Source organism: Chaetura pelagica, unplaced genomic scaffold, assembly GCF_000747805.2.
Source record: "Chaetura pelagica isolate M959 unplaced genomic scaffold, ChaPel_1.0 scaffold107, whole genome shotgun sequence".
Classification (NCBI taxonomy): Eukaryota; Metazoa; Chordata; class Aves; order Apodiformes; family Apodidae; genus Chaetura; species Chaetura pelagica.
Genome location: NW_009953979.1, coordinates 623058 through 637382, shown reverse-complemented (window position 1 = coordinate 637382; position 14325 = coordinate 623058).

Genomic DNA, 14325 nt, shown 5'->3' with positions numbered 1-14325 from the left:
GATTCCTGTACCGCCCCCCCAGCTCTTCTCTGTGCTTCCCATGACAAACCAGTCCACCTCACTGGGAGTCAGCCCCAACACTGATGCCCCCATGCCAACAAGCCTGCAGAAGCTGCAGAGCAAGCAGCAACAAAACCCTGACCTCAATGCCATATGGAGGCAACATCTAAGCCAGAAGGAATTTCCATCCCAGCTTAATGCAATTTTGGGGGACAGAATTCCAAATGCTTTACAAGATAATAGGATTTGAACTGGTTAGGGGAGGGGTAGAGCTGGAGATTGATTAAATCTCATTATCCCCAGAACAGCCTGGAGCAAGAAAAAACAGACAAAACACTTGGAGCCAAACACTTGGAGCAAGGCAGGGGCAGGGCTCTGGGATTTCTGTGCTGCTGTTTCGCAAGGCACCTCAGGTAAGTTTCCTCAGACCCATGTCCCAGGAAGCTTCTGTCTCTCCCCTCACAATTGGGGACTGGGGATAACAGTCAATAAGCAGCTTTTCCCTGTGGTCCCACCTTGCTTGTAGAACTCAAAGTCCTGGAATGACTCATTTACTTGGGAAGAAAGCAGTTGTTCTGCAGAGGTTTGCTCATACAACCGCCCCAGCTTCAACCCACCTCCTGGAGGAACACCTTTCTGCCTGCTGAGCAAGGCCAACAAGTCCTCTGTCAGCTCAGAGGACAACAACAGACCAAAAAGGACTGAGCTGGGGCTAGCTCTGACACAGGCCACTTGTCACCCTAAATGACAGGGCTCTAGGCAGCCAGAACACAGCAGACTGCCCTGGACAGCCACCTCCCAGAACATCAGTGATCTGCCAGGCACCTTCAGCTACAAAGCTCAGAAACACCCACCACACCCAGCCTCCTCACAACTGCTTTTTATCATCTGCTTTCCTTCCTATGGACATTCCACCTCTTTACCTCTTTCCCAACCTGCACAGCAGACAAGCTCTCCTCTCCACAGAGAAGGGCAAGCCCTGGTGGGGATGTTGACAGTGGACAAAGGATGAGGGACAGCCAAGGACGGGAATGGTCATCATCTCAAGGTATGAGGCTTCTGCATGGTCAGACCTGGAAGCAAAGCAAGCTGTGGAGATGCTTCACTTGCAGCTCGCTCCCCTAACTTGAAGGTTGCCCTCCAGCCAGGCTCCTCCTTCCTTTGTCAGCTCTCCAGGGCCGTAATTTTTGGAGACTAACATTCCCAGAGAAATACAGGCCCAGGATACCTGTCCCAGTCTGCCTATTCATACACACTTGCACCTTAGAGCTAAGTTGAGGAAAGGTCCTGACCGTCCCCAAGAGCACCAGGCTGATATATGGGGCTCATATGCCCCCAAACTCATATCACAAGTGGTCTTTCAGCTCACCACAGAGCTCTGGCTCTGTCATTCACCCACCTCATCCCCACTGCAAATCAGCGTTCCCTTTTCCATTTTGGATCTCTATGTGTTGGTCGAGTGACTCACACATGTGACTACTGCCCTTCTTCATGTAATTTTTCTAGCACAGCTGATGACTACCACCAAGCTAGGGCTCCAATTTCTCCCTCATTTTCACAGAGAGAAGGTCAAACGAGAAGTGTGAATGCACAGAAGGTATTCAGTATACTCCCCTTCCCCCTCCCCCAGAGCTCTCTAGTCAAAGCAGATACATATTTGGCTGGCTCTAAAATCACCCTGTGTAAGCAGACACAGCTTCTCTTCATGACTGTAGGAAGGAGTCAACACAGCCCAGACAGTTCCCTGGGATTTGGTTTTGAACACCTTAAGGAAAGAGCAAAGCCACCTTTGCAGCAACAGTTTTATCACCTGCAGCTTCCTCTGTGCCCTGTCTGTGCCAGGACAGCCACGGGATGGCTCAGCCCCTGGCTGGCACCATCCAGCCCCTCTGCAGGGTGCCACAGGGCACCCCAGCCGACAGTCCTGGGTGCAGAATCAGCTGACTGGCATCGTTACTGGATTTACAGACACAAATGGCTTATACAGCTCAAAAACAACATTAATCATGCAACAAGGACATGTCTGGAAGAGTCAATTACATGTCCAAGGAAGAAAAAAAATACATATTAATTGTCCAGATTCTACTAACAGCCAGTCCAGAAAAACAATTCCTCTTTTAAGTAACCTGGCTATGCGGAGCCAGTGGCAGCCCAGACAGTGTCGCACGGGTGTCCTGGTCACACCGGTGTCAGACACCCAGACAGACCCAGGGTGTGCAGGGGGAGGACACCACTGGTGGCACAGGCACCTGCACTGGGGACAGCAAGCAAAGATGGATTTGCACGCTCCATTTTACTCACAGGCACTCCAGCAAGGTCCATGGCTAGCCACAAGCTCACATTTACCACTTGCACCAGGAGCAGGGCAGAGGAAGCCGCTAAACCTCCCTAAGTATGAAGAAAGCACAAGGCTAAGAACATTCTCCCATCAGGCTCAAGATAAGTCAATTGGGTTGGAGCAGCTCTGCTCTGTAGACAGGCTGAGAAACTTGGGGTTGTTCAGCCTGGAGGAGGCTCCAGGGAGACCTCAGAGCACCTTCCAGGACCTCAAGGGGCTCAAGGAAAGCTGGGGAGGGGGTTTTGACAAGGGCATAGAGTGATGGGATGAGGGTGAATGGTTTGGACAGGGGCAGGGAGTGATGGGATATGGGGGAACAGTTTCAAGCTGCAAGAGGGGAGATTGAGATGGGATATGAGGAAGAAATTCTTTGCTGTGAGGCTGGTGAGACACTGGCCCAGGTTGTGGAAGTGTTGAAGGCCAGGTTGGATGGGGCTTGGAGCAAGCTGGTCTAGTGGGAGCTGTCCCTGCCCATGGCTTTAAGGTCTCCTCCAATCCAAACCATTCCATGCTTCTATGAATGTAACCGAGCATAGCTGTGCCAGTACAAACAAGTCAAGTTTGCACTATGCCCACCCTCTGCTGATGCAGGAGAAGTCACCCTGTGCTTTAACAGTACTTATTAACCCAAGTCTTGTTTATCCTTCCTAAGGTCATTTCTCAGCTGGCATGAGAACAGAGCACATTGGCAGTGGTAAATCCCCAACCACTACATGAGCTTCTACCACGAGCTGCTCAGCAGGCAGAACCCAGCACAAGGGACGTCCCATCTGCCTGCATTAGGCACCGCCTGAGCCAGCGGCAGCACAAGTTCAATGCCAACATTGCTTCCTTTCTCCTGCCAGTTTCCCACCATGCAGGTTTTAGACATCTAGCATTTAAAGATGCTTCAGAACACAGAATCCAGGGGCCCAGCAAGGTCAGAGCCCCTCCCCTCCAAGAGGAACCACCACACTGAGCAGCTCACCCAGAGGGCTGCAGCTCTGTGCTGGCATTGGGAGTCACCCCGTGGTGGGACAGAGGAGGCAGCCAGTCCCACCACCCCACTGCCAAGTCCCAACCCCATCCCACCAACATGCTGGGGAGGGAGAACATTTCCTCATGGATATGTAACATGGAGCAACTCTTGATGTTGTTGGCAGCCTTCAGCAAACAGCTAGCCAATTCCCACTGAAACCAAGGAGCTCTCTCTGTTTCAGAGCATTAAATATCCATGAATATGGGTCACCACCACTTCCACTGCAGTTGAAGGTGATCAGCTATGGAAAGGATGCACAGACGGTGAGTGGGAAAGATGAACCTCTGGGGGCCTGAGGCAGGGATGCACTGAGAGGAGGATCAGCCAGCAACAAGCCCCTGGAGTGGGAATCGAGGGATCAGAGCAGTGACTCTGGGAAGGAAAAATGGGGGGAGGAAGAAAAGGCAGAAGCAAAAATGCACAAACAGGAAACTTGTTACAATAACACTGCGAGAGCTGAAAGACTTTCCTACTGCTGCCAAAGCAATTTCAGACTTTGAACAAGAGGGCTGAAGTACCTAAGAGGGGATCAGACTAGTTTTGCAAGCCTGCTCCTGGTGCCCAAGGTGAACAGAAGTGACCAGGATGAGCAGGTCAATGCAACCTGAGCAGGGGAGGAGGCAGCAGCTGCTCTCCATCCCCATCCACAGGCACACTTCAACATCTACTCTGTGCCCTCCTGAGGGCATTCAGACCCAGCAAAAAACCCCAAACCCTATTCCCTGCTAGATCACTGAGGTGAACTGGTCCCTCCAGGATGGGCTGCCCCTTGCAGAGGCCATGCAACACTGGGGAGATGCAGATGCATGCAAGATCACAGCCCAAAGCTCTCCTCCAGAGAATCACGAGGCCATGGCAGAACTGGGTCAAATCCAGGTAAGAGCTGGGTTTGATGCCAACCCAACAACCGAGAATACGTGAGTCAGTGCAAGAAGACAGAATTCTTTACAATCCCAGGAAAAAGAAATCAAGTTTGAACTTTTAAGTGCACCTAGCAAAGGAAAACACTAGCCCACACACATCAGGAGATGATTACAGATGAAGCAAGGCGTTACAGAGAGGGAGATTGAAGACGACCTTCAAGTTTCAACAAAGCCTGTGTGAAAGGCACAAATGCAACATTTTTTTTCAAAAGGATGTAACCCTCTGTAGTACATAACACTCTGCCTCTCTTTATTCCTTGTCCCACCTCTCCTAAAAGAGGAAATTCACAATTAACAGAAAAAAAGCTGCCTTATTTCGTAAGCCCCGACATCCTGCTTTCTGCCAGACTTGAAGCACAGCACGTCAGGTCAATTAACAAGCCCAAATGTCGCAGCCATTTTCTGAGCCAGTCACTGGAAGTGATACTTTAATTTCCACAATGCATTTCAGTTTTCCTCCACAGTCCTGACAACTAAATACTTGCTGCTAATTAGCAAAGACTGACTTTTACAACAGAGTTCATTGTAGCTAAGATGGAGCATGCACCAATAAACACTGCAGTCAACTTCCCCTACAATTAAAGAGACCCAAGATAAAGTGACAAGCAGCCTACACTATTTTTAAGGGACTGCTTTGCACATCTTGTGACACTGGACGAGCACACATAGCAAGGGCTGTGACCTGGCTCTCCTCCACGTGCCACTGGCCACCCTTCACTCTCCAGCAGCGTGAGGGGGGCTCCTCCAGTACATGGAAAGGGGTCAAACAGTCAAATATACCAGCATGCTCACCCACGTCACCCACCTCAATTTCTCCTTTCTTTTCATATCCCTGTGGTGGTTCATTTTGGGATAGGCTCTGTGGCAACACTGACCATGGGGATGCAGGGGAGAGAGGCAGCAATACGAGAGTGTTTTGTCTGCCTGCTCCATCCAGAGAGTGCAAGAGACAGACAACCATCACAGGTTGTCCTCCAACCAGGACAACAGAGGAGGAAGGTGTATGCAAAGATCTATCAGATACCAAGAGGAAAAATGCAAAGTAACTAACAGACATTTCTTTTTAAAGGAAATCTGCAGAGCAAAGGCTGCTGAGAGGCAGTTCTACTTCCTGCTCCTCCATTGCATTCACAGCCATGAGAAAGGCACCTGGTTTTAGCAGATGTCCCCATCCACCAGGTGGGGAGAGCAATCTTTTCTTCCCGGTGGGGCAACAGATGCAGAGGGCTGAGGGCAGCAGAGACCTGCACAGCTAGAGAAGAGCTGGGAGGGCTCCCACTGTGGGACAGAACAAGGATGCCATGACCCAGATCCATCACACAAACTGCCCAGTTCATAGAATCCCAGACTGATTTGGGCTGGAAGGGACCTTAAAGACCATCCAGTTCTAACCTTCTGCAATGGGCAACGACACCTCCCACTAGACCAGGCTGGTCCAAGCCCCATCCAGCCTGGCCTTCAACACTGCCAGGGATAGGGCACCCACAGCTTCTTTGGGCCAGTGCCTCACCAGCCTCACAGCAAATAATTTCTTCCCCATATCCCATCTCAATCTCATCTTTTTCAGCTTGAAACCATTACCTCTCGTCCCATCACTCCATGCCCTTGACAAAAGTCCCTCCCCAGCTTTCCTGTAGCCCTTTCAGGTACTGGAAGATACTCTTCCTGGAGCCTTCTCTTCTCCAGGCTGAACAGCCCCAATTATCATAGCCTGTCTCCAAAGCAGAGCTGCTCCAGCCCTTGGATCATCTCTGTGGCCTCCTCTGGACTTGCTCCAACAGCTCTGTGTCCTTCTTGTGTTGGGGAACCCAGAGCTGGACCCAGCACTGTAGGAGGGTCTCAGAGCAGAGGGGTCAATCCCCTTGGTCACACTGCTGGGGATGCAGCCCAGATGAAGGGCTTTGATGGCAGGGACTGCCACAAAAACATCCACCTAAACATCAGTGCAGAAGCAAAGATAGCTCCCCTCCCCAGACAGAAGGGACAGAGAGGTGGTTTGCAGCAGCACAAGCCTCATACTGTGAGTGTCCACCACACCATCAAGAGAAGAACAGCCCTGGCCTGACAGCTGTGCTAATGCACCTGCAGTTTGGCAGCTGATACAGCCAAGCTGCAAATCCCTGGGCATGTCCCCTGGGTGAGTAATCTTCTCATACAAAAACCCACAGAGGTTAGAAGTTCCTCCTACAAAACTATGTGGGACCTACTGTGGACTGAAGCTGCAGTAGGTCTCTGACCACGAAGGGCTTCATCACAGTCACTGGGTGACTAGAAACAGAGTCTGGGAATCCCCACACCATAATATGGCTCAATATCTTTGATATGCTGTAATGCAAAGGCCACTACTCACAAACCAGACCTGGAGCAGCAGCAGAAAACATCACCTTCAGCTACCAGTAGCAGTTTCAGGTTTGTTGAAGACAAGGAGATATAATGACACACAAAATAGGTCCCAGGAGTGGAATGAGCTCAGGAGTCCAGGAGCAGGCTGTCCCCATGTGCTGAAAGATGACCAGCCTGGCTGAATAGAAAGATTTGGCTGGAGCTCAAGAAGAAAAGGAGAGTTTATCATAGAATCATAGAATCATAGAATCTTAGGGGCTGGAAGGGACCTCGAGAGATCATCTAGTCCAACCCCCCTGCCAGAGCAGGGTCACCTAGAGTACATCACACAGGAACTCATCCAGGTGGGTTTTGAATGTCTCCAGTGAAGGAGACTCCACAACCTCCCTGGGCAGTCTGTTCCAGTGCTCTGTCACTCTTACAGTAAACAAATTTTTTCGGATATTCACCTTGAACCTCCTATGCTCCAATTTACACCCATTACCCCTTGTCCTATCACTGGTCATCACTGAGAAAAGCCTAACTCCATCCCCCTGACACTCACCCCTTACATATTTGTAAACATTGATGAGGTCACCCCTCAGTCTCCTTTTCTCCAAGCTAAAGAGACCCAGCTCCCTCAGCCTTTCCTCATAAGGGAGATGTTCCACTCCCCTAATCATCTTCGTAGCTCTGCGCTGGACTCTTTCGAGCAGTTCCCTGTCCTTTTTGAACTGAGGGGCCCAGAACTGGACACAATACTCCAGATGTGGCCTCACCAATGCAGAATAGAGGGGGAGGAGAACCTCTCTTGACCTACTAACCACACCCTTTCTAATGCACCCCAGGATGCCATTGGCCTTCTTGGCCACAAGGGCACATTGCTGGCTCATGGTCATCCTCCTGTCTACCAGGACCCCCAGGTCTCTTTCACCTACACTACTCTCCAGCAGTTCAGCCCCCAACCTGTACTGGGACATGGTGTTGTTCTTCCCCAAATGTAAAACTCTGCACTTCCCCTTGTTGAATTTCATCATGTTTCTCCCCGCCCAACTCTCCAACCTATCTAAGTCTCTCTGAATGGCAGCACAGCCTTCTGGTGTGTCAGCCACTCCTCCCAGCTTAGTGTCATCAGCAAACTTGCTGAGGGTACATTCTATACCCTCATCCAGGTCGTTGATGAAGATGTTGAACAACACCGGTCCCAGTACCGACCCCTGTGGGACTCCACTAGTCACACACCTCCAACCAGATTCTGCCCCATTGACTACAACTCTCTGACTCCTTCCTTTCAACCAGTTCCTAATCCACCTCACTTCCTGGTCACCAAACCCATACCTGATCAACTTTTCTACAAGGATGCTGTGGGAGACGGTGTCAAATGCTTTACTGAAATCAAGATAAACCACATCTACCGCTCTACCATCATCTATCCACCTAGTAATTTCCTCATAGAAGGCTATGAGGTTAGTCAAACATGATTTACCCTTGATAAAACCATGTTGACTGCTCACCCCCAAGTTGTTGTCCTTGATGTGCCTGGAGATAGTCACAAGAACAAGTTGTTCCATCACCTTTCCAGGGATGGAGGTGAGGCTGACCGGTCTATAGTTACCCGGGTCCTCCTTCTTGCCCTTCTTGTAGACTGGAGTGACATTTGCTATCCTCCAGTCCTCAGGCACCTCACCTGTTGCCCATGATTTACTGAAGATGATGGAGAGTGGCCTAGCAATGACCTCCGCCAGCTCCCTCAGCACCCTTGGGTGCATTCCATCTGGACCCATTGATTTATGGATGTCCAGATTACTCAACTGATCCCTAACCCAATCCTCATCTACCACGTCAAACTCTTCCTCTATCTTGACTTCTTCTGGGGCTATATGAATCTGGGGCTCATAGGGAGACCCTGCAGGAGTGAAGACAGAGGCAAAGAAGGCATTCAGCACCTCTGCCTTCTTTATATCCTCTGTCACCAGGGCTCCCACCTCATTCCTCAATGGGCCAATATTGCCTCTAGTGCTAGTTTTGCTAGCTATGTATTTGAAAAAGCCCTTTCTATTATCCTTAACCTGACTTGAAAGGTTAAGTTCCAAGGAGGCCTTAGCTTTCCTAATTGCCTCCCTACATCCTCTGACAACAGTCCTATATTCCTCCCAAGTGACCAGCCCCTCCTTCCATGATCTGGCCTCTGGAAGAGAGGACAGGCATCTCTTGAGGACTACAGAGACGTAGTAAGGCAATCAGGAAGATAATTGGGAGGGCCAAAGCCCATCATGAATTCGGGAGGAGTGGTTGAAAAGCAGAACTGAGTTCTGATCAATAGCTGGCTGAATATGAGCCAGCAGTGTGCCCAGGTGGCCAAGAAGGCTAGTGGCATCCTGGCCTATATTAGGAATAGCACGGGAAGCAGGACCAGGGAAGTGATCATCCCTCTGTACTCAGCAATGGTGAGGCCACACCTCAAGTACTGTGTCCAGTTTTGGGCACCTCAATGCAAGAAACACATCGAGGTGCTGGAGCGTGTCCAAACAAGAGCAACGAAGCTGGTGAAGGGCCTTGAGAACAAGTCTTATGAGGACCAGCTGTGGGAACTGGGGCTGCTTTGTCTGAAGAAAAAGAGGCAGAGGGGAGACCTCATCACCCTCTGCAACTACCTAAAGGAGGTTGTAAAAAGGTAGGCATTGGTCTGTTGTCACAAGTAGCTGGTGATAGAACAAGAGGAAATGGCTTCAAGGTGCACCAGGGGAGGTTTAGACTAGACATTATGAAGAACTTGATAACTGAAAGGGCTGTCAGGCACTGGAACATGCTGTCCAGGAAGGTGGTTGAGTCACAATCCCTGGATGTGTTTAAAAGTTGTCTAGATGTGGCACTTGAGGATGTGGCTTAGTGCTGGACTTGGGTTTGGTTAATGGTTGGACTCTATGATCTTAAAAGTATTTTCTAACCCAAGTGATTCTGTGATTCATCCAAACCTTACAACACACATCAGAAATGTCTCTAGAAAGCCAGATAAATCCCTCATCTCATTTCTTAGCACTGAGCAAAAGCTAAGCCAAGGCTCATCAGCTGGGTTGTTTCCAGTTAATCTGTAAGCACTGACAGGTCTCCTCCAACCACAACTAGAGCTGCAAGGGACACACTAAGCTGGGCAGAGGTTCAAAACCCTGAATTTAACTGCAGAATAAGAGAAGAACAAAAAAGAAAAAACATCTCTTTTACAGCTGCTCATCTTAGAAGTTCATGGAGTCTAGGAGGACTTCCTTACAGTGTCCTCCACAACAGGGCACAGCTGAGCAGCAGCCTGGGGAGGTGTGTGTTGGTTAAAGGCAGACACACACACAGTCTCAGAGCAATTAAAAGAGCCCTTGGGGAAGGAGTTAAGTGATTCAAGAACAAAGCCTAAAGGCTTCCTCTCCTCCTCAACACCCTGCAGGAGCCAGCAGGAAAAGGCAAGCTGTTTGCCTGGGGATGAGGAAGACAGTCTTTTAACCACCTTGGTCTCAAGTCTCCACATTGCCAGCATCCAAAGGCTTTCCTTTCTGCTGCTCTTGCCACCAGTTTTGTTGTTGTTGTTCCACTGGTCTGAGCTGCCACTAGCACACATTGGTGTCTCTGTCCTGCAGAGATCTCTTTAGGGCTGGTAATTCCAGCCTACAAAAGCCTGTCAGGGACAGTTTTCAGCCATCTGTTTCCCGAAGCACAGCAGCCGTAGCCCGGCTCTCCGCAGCACTTGAAGTCTGAAGGCAAGAGGGTTTCTTGAGGTTGACTGAGAAGAGCACCCTCCTCTTCAGGGCAGAGAACACCACCTGGGACTAGCTTAAGGAGCCTACAGAAATTGTTCAATCAATAGCCAAAACACAATACATGCATGACTTGTGGATCTGCAGTGCTTGGCAGGTCTACTGCTGGTGATGGCTCAGGCTGCTGACAGCCCATGAGATCAGGGGTTCCCACCTGGAAGGGGAATATGGAAAAGGGAGAGGAAAGTAATATCCCTGAGAAATCCTTTCAGCTACATGTCTATGCCCTTTAGTGCATTCAGTGTGCTGCACCTCATCTGACGCTGCAGGACAACTGTGCTTGACATACTGCAATCCCAGCCTGCTGTGGTGACCTAACCAGGAGAAGTGATGACCTGGTACATCAAGGAGTCAGTGACCCACATCACAGTCACCCTGAATACAGCCAGGCCTATGCTGTGCTGCACAGATCCCTTGGCCACAGGATAAAATCAGCCTGTCGCAGTGGAGGAGCCTGCAGGCAACTCTCACTCAGCATCAGTAACTGGGCCCTCTACATGCCCTTGACTTTACCTACAAGTGCAGCAGGAAGTTCCCATGATCATCCTGTCCATCTGACACTGGAAATTGAGAACAGAGCCATTTTCTTGTAAGAAAATCCTATAACAGCTCGCATGATCAAAATGAGAGTAACACCCTCTACGGACAGAGTCAGCCCAGCACCCTGTGCATGGATGGCTCATCTGATGCCACACCACCTGGGGTTCCCACCATCTAAAGGGATGCAAGGACCCCAGAGAAGGCCACAGAGATGATGCGAGGGCTGGAGCACCTCTGTTCTGGAGACAGGCTGAGAGAGTTGGGGTTTTTCAGCCTGGAGAAGAGAAGGCTCCGGGGAGACCTTAGAGCACCTTCCAGGACCTGAAGGGGCTACATGAAAGCTGAGGAGGGAATTTGAACATGGGTATGAAGTGATGGGACAAGGGGGAATGGTTTCAAGGTGCAAGAAGGGAGATTGAGATGAGATCTGAGGAAGAAATTCTTTGCTGTGAGGGTGGTGAGACACTGGCCCAGGTTGCCCAGAGCAGCTGTGGCTGCCCCATCCCTGGCAGTGTTGAAGGCCAAGTTGGATGTGGCTTGGAGAAACCTGGTCTAGTGGGAGGTGTCCCTGCCCATGGCAGGGGGTTGGGACTGGGTGATCTTTAAGGTCCCTTTCAACCCAAACCATTCTGTTATTCTCTGATCATCTACACTGTTCTCTCCTTATAGTAATAGCTCTAATAATAGCATCTTAAATGGCACCTTACAGAGTCTGAGTGCTTTTCTTATTGGGATAACAGACCTGGTGCAAAGTCTCTGTTCTGTATAAACCCACCACAGGCCTTGCACGCTCTCACCCACAAAGCTCTGCTCAGCACAAGATGCCTTCTCCACCCTCAGAAACATGCAGTTGGGGAAGAGCCCTCCTTTCCCAATGCAAGAGATGTCAGCCCTCAGGGCTGCAGCAATCCTGCAGTGACTGCTCTGAGCAGCTCCATGCTGGACACCTCAGTAGGAGAGCACAGCTGGAAACTGCAGAGGTAACTCTCCTCCACGCTGGAGAATGATTCACAGATCATCAGTGGCCAAACCCACAACTAAGAGCAGGTGACTTCAGAGAGAAGCTGGGATGAGCAGTGTGTCTGAACACTTTTTGAGCACTCCAGTACTGCCAGCTGCTCCCAAGCCTCAGCCCAGCAAGCACGTGGCAATAGACAAACGAAGAGGACTTCATCTCTACTGTCCATGCACGTAATGAGACAAAGAACTTGCTCACAAGAGCCACCAGCAAGCTGGCTGCCACTAGCTACCCCTGTGCCACTGTGGGCTGCCACCACCAGCTCCTGCTGGACACAGAAACAGAAGGATTTTAGGGTGCAGTGGTTTTGCTATAAAAGGCATTTCTCAAGCCCCAATTTCCTTCCTTCTCAGCAAGCTCATACTTTCTCCCAAAGTCCCTGGAATGAGACATCAGGCTGTCCAAACTTTGGACCCAGACACAACATGTGTCATTGCACTCCCTCTTGAGTTCCTCCCATGCCACAGGTAAGGAGTGGCACTCCCACATCCTCCTTCGCTGGCATTTACCTCAAACCATTACTCCTGAGAGTAACACATCCCCTTCAGGAACAGCAAAGGTCCAGCCAATCTCACAACAAAGTTTCATTCCACCCAGCTCACACAATAAGGAAAACACAGAAGCAGAGCACTTACGCACACAGCTTCATACGTAACATTCATCACTCGAGTATTTTCCCTGGTCCTACATGAGCTGGACAAAAGAGCCACACAATGACCATACATCTGGCTGCAAGACGTGTTGCAGGAATAGCATCAGTGACTCCATGACACCAGAAGACACTAGTACAGTGCAGGATCCCAGAGGGTAGAGCAGAATAAAGCAGACTCACAGGCTGTTTTGGGTCAGAAGGAACCTTAAAAATAATCTAGTCCCAACTCCCTGCACAGGCAGGGATACCTCACGCTAGACCAGCTTGCTCCACGCTCTATCCAACCTGACCTTCAACACTTCCAAGGATGGGGCAGCCACAACCTGGGCCAGTGTCTCACCACCCTCACAGCAAAGAATTTCTTCCTCAGATCTCATCTCAATCTCCTCTCTTGCAGCTTGAAACTGTTCCCCCTCATCCCATTACTCCATACCCTTGTCAACAGTCCCTCCCCAGCTTTCCTGTAGCCACTTCAGGTACTGAAGGTGCTCTAAGGTCTCCCTGGAGCCTTCTCTTCTCCAGGCTGAACAATCCCAACTCCTTCAGCCTGTCTAAATCACAAGAGCACAGACAACAGCGGGCAAGGAAAGGCGACAGGAAACACAGGGCACGTGACCAGAATACATGAAGACAGTGGCAACCCATCAATGCTATCTGCAGCTAACAGGACACAGGAAGCTGCAGTGCTCTGGCCTCACTTGCAGTCAGTCTCACTTTCTGCAGCTGTTTTTGGCACCGTGGCAGCTGTGAGCACAGCCTCCCTGACCCCCTGAAATGAGCCACAAGAGTCATGATGCTGCATAAAGTGACATACAGCTCATTGAGACACAGGAGCAGAAGACACAGTAGCAGAAGAAATTTGAGTGCTGTATGCAAGGTATAAAGCCATCCTTCCCATCTCCATTGAGCTGGCAAGGCTCTAGTTCACACACCACATCTAGCTTTGGGTGCTGCATTTGAGAAAGGCAGAGACACTTTGCCCAAGGGAGAGTTGTTTGGGTTGGTCTGTGAGAACAGGATTCTGAGGCAGTCTGGAGGGAAGAAAAGAGGAGGTCTTTCTCCTGCAAAAGCAAAGCAGGAGAAAACACCTCTGTGAATATTCCAGATGGTCCCATTTTCCCCCTCTCCCCGTAATTTTATAGAAGGAAGTTTCCCAGAAGCCTGTCAGAAACTGATCTGCAGACAGGTTTTTAAGAAGCAGATCGTGACCTCTGGCATCCAACTGCAAGGTTTACACTCTGAAACAGCAGTGCCTGGCTGCATATTTCTTGGCAGAGGATCCTCAACACTTCACAGTAATAGAGCATCTGGTTTTGGCAGAGGCCACTCACTGTTCAACAACAGCAGAGCACCTGGTTTGCTTTTCTTTGCAAGGTCGACACATGCATCCTGCTCTCTGGCCTCGGAACAGGAGCTTTATTTTTGATAGCAAGATGTCCATCGTGCCAGAAGCACCAACCCTCTGCAGAAGGCTGATAACCTGGAGGAAGTGCCCTAGCAGACTGGCTCGGGGTTTGTCTGGCTCTCTGACAACCATGCATCTCCTTGGGGGAAGCCTTGGCATGATGCTGCCAGGCAGGGCTATTATGCATTAGCTCCAAAGGATATGTTTGTTCCAACAGAGAAACCCTTTCTTCCCATTTTAGGTTAGCTTAACTTAAATTGCCTCTAAAGGTACAGAAGCTGCACCCAAATCCCACTATCTCCTGCT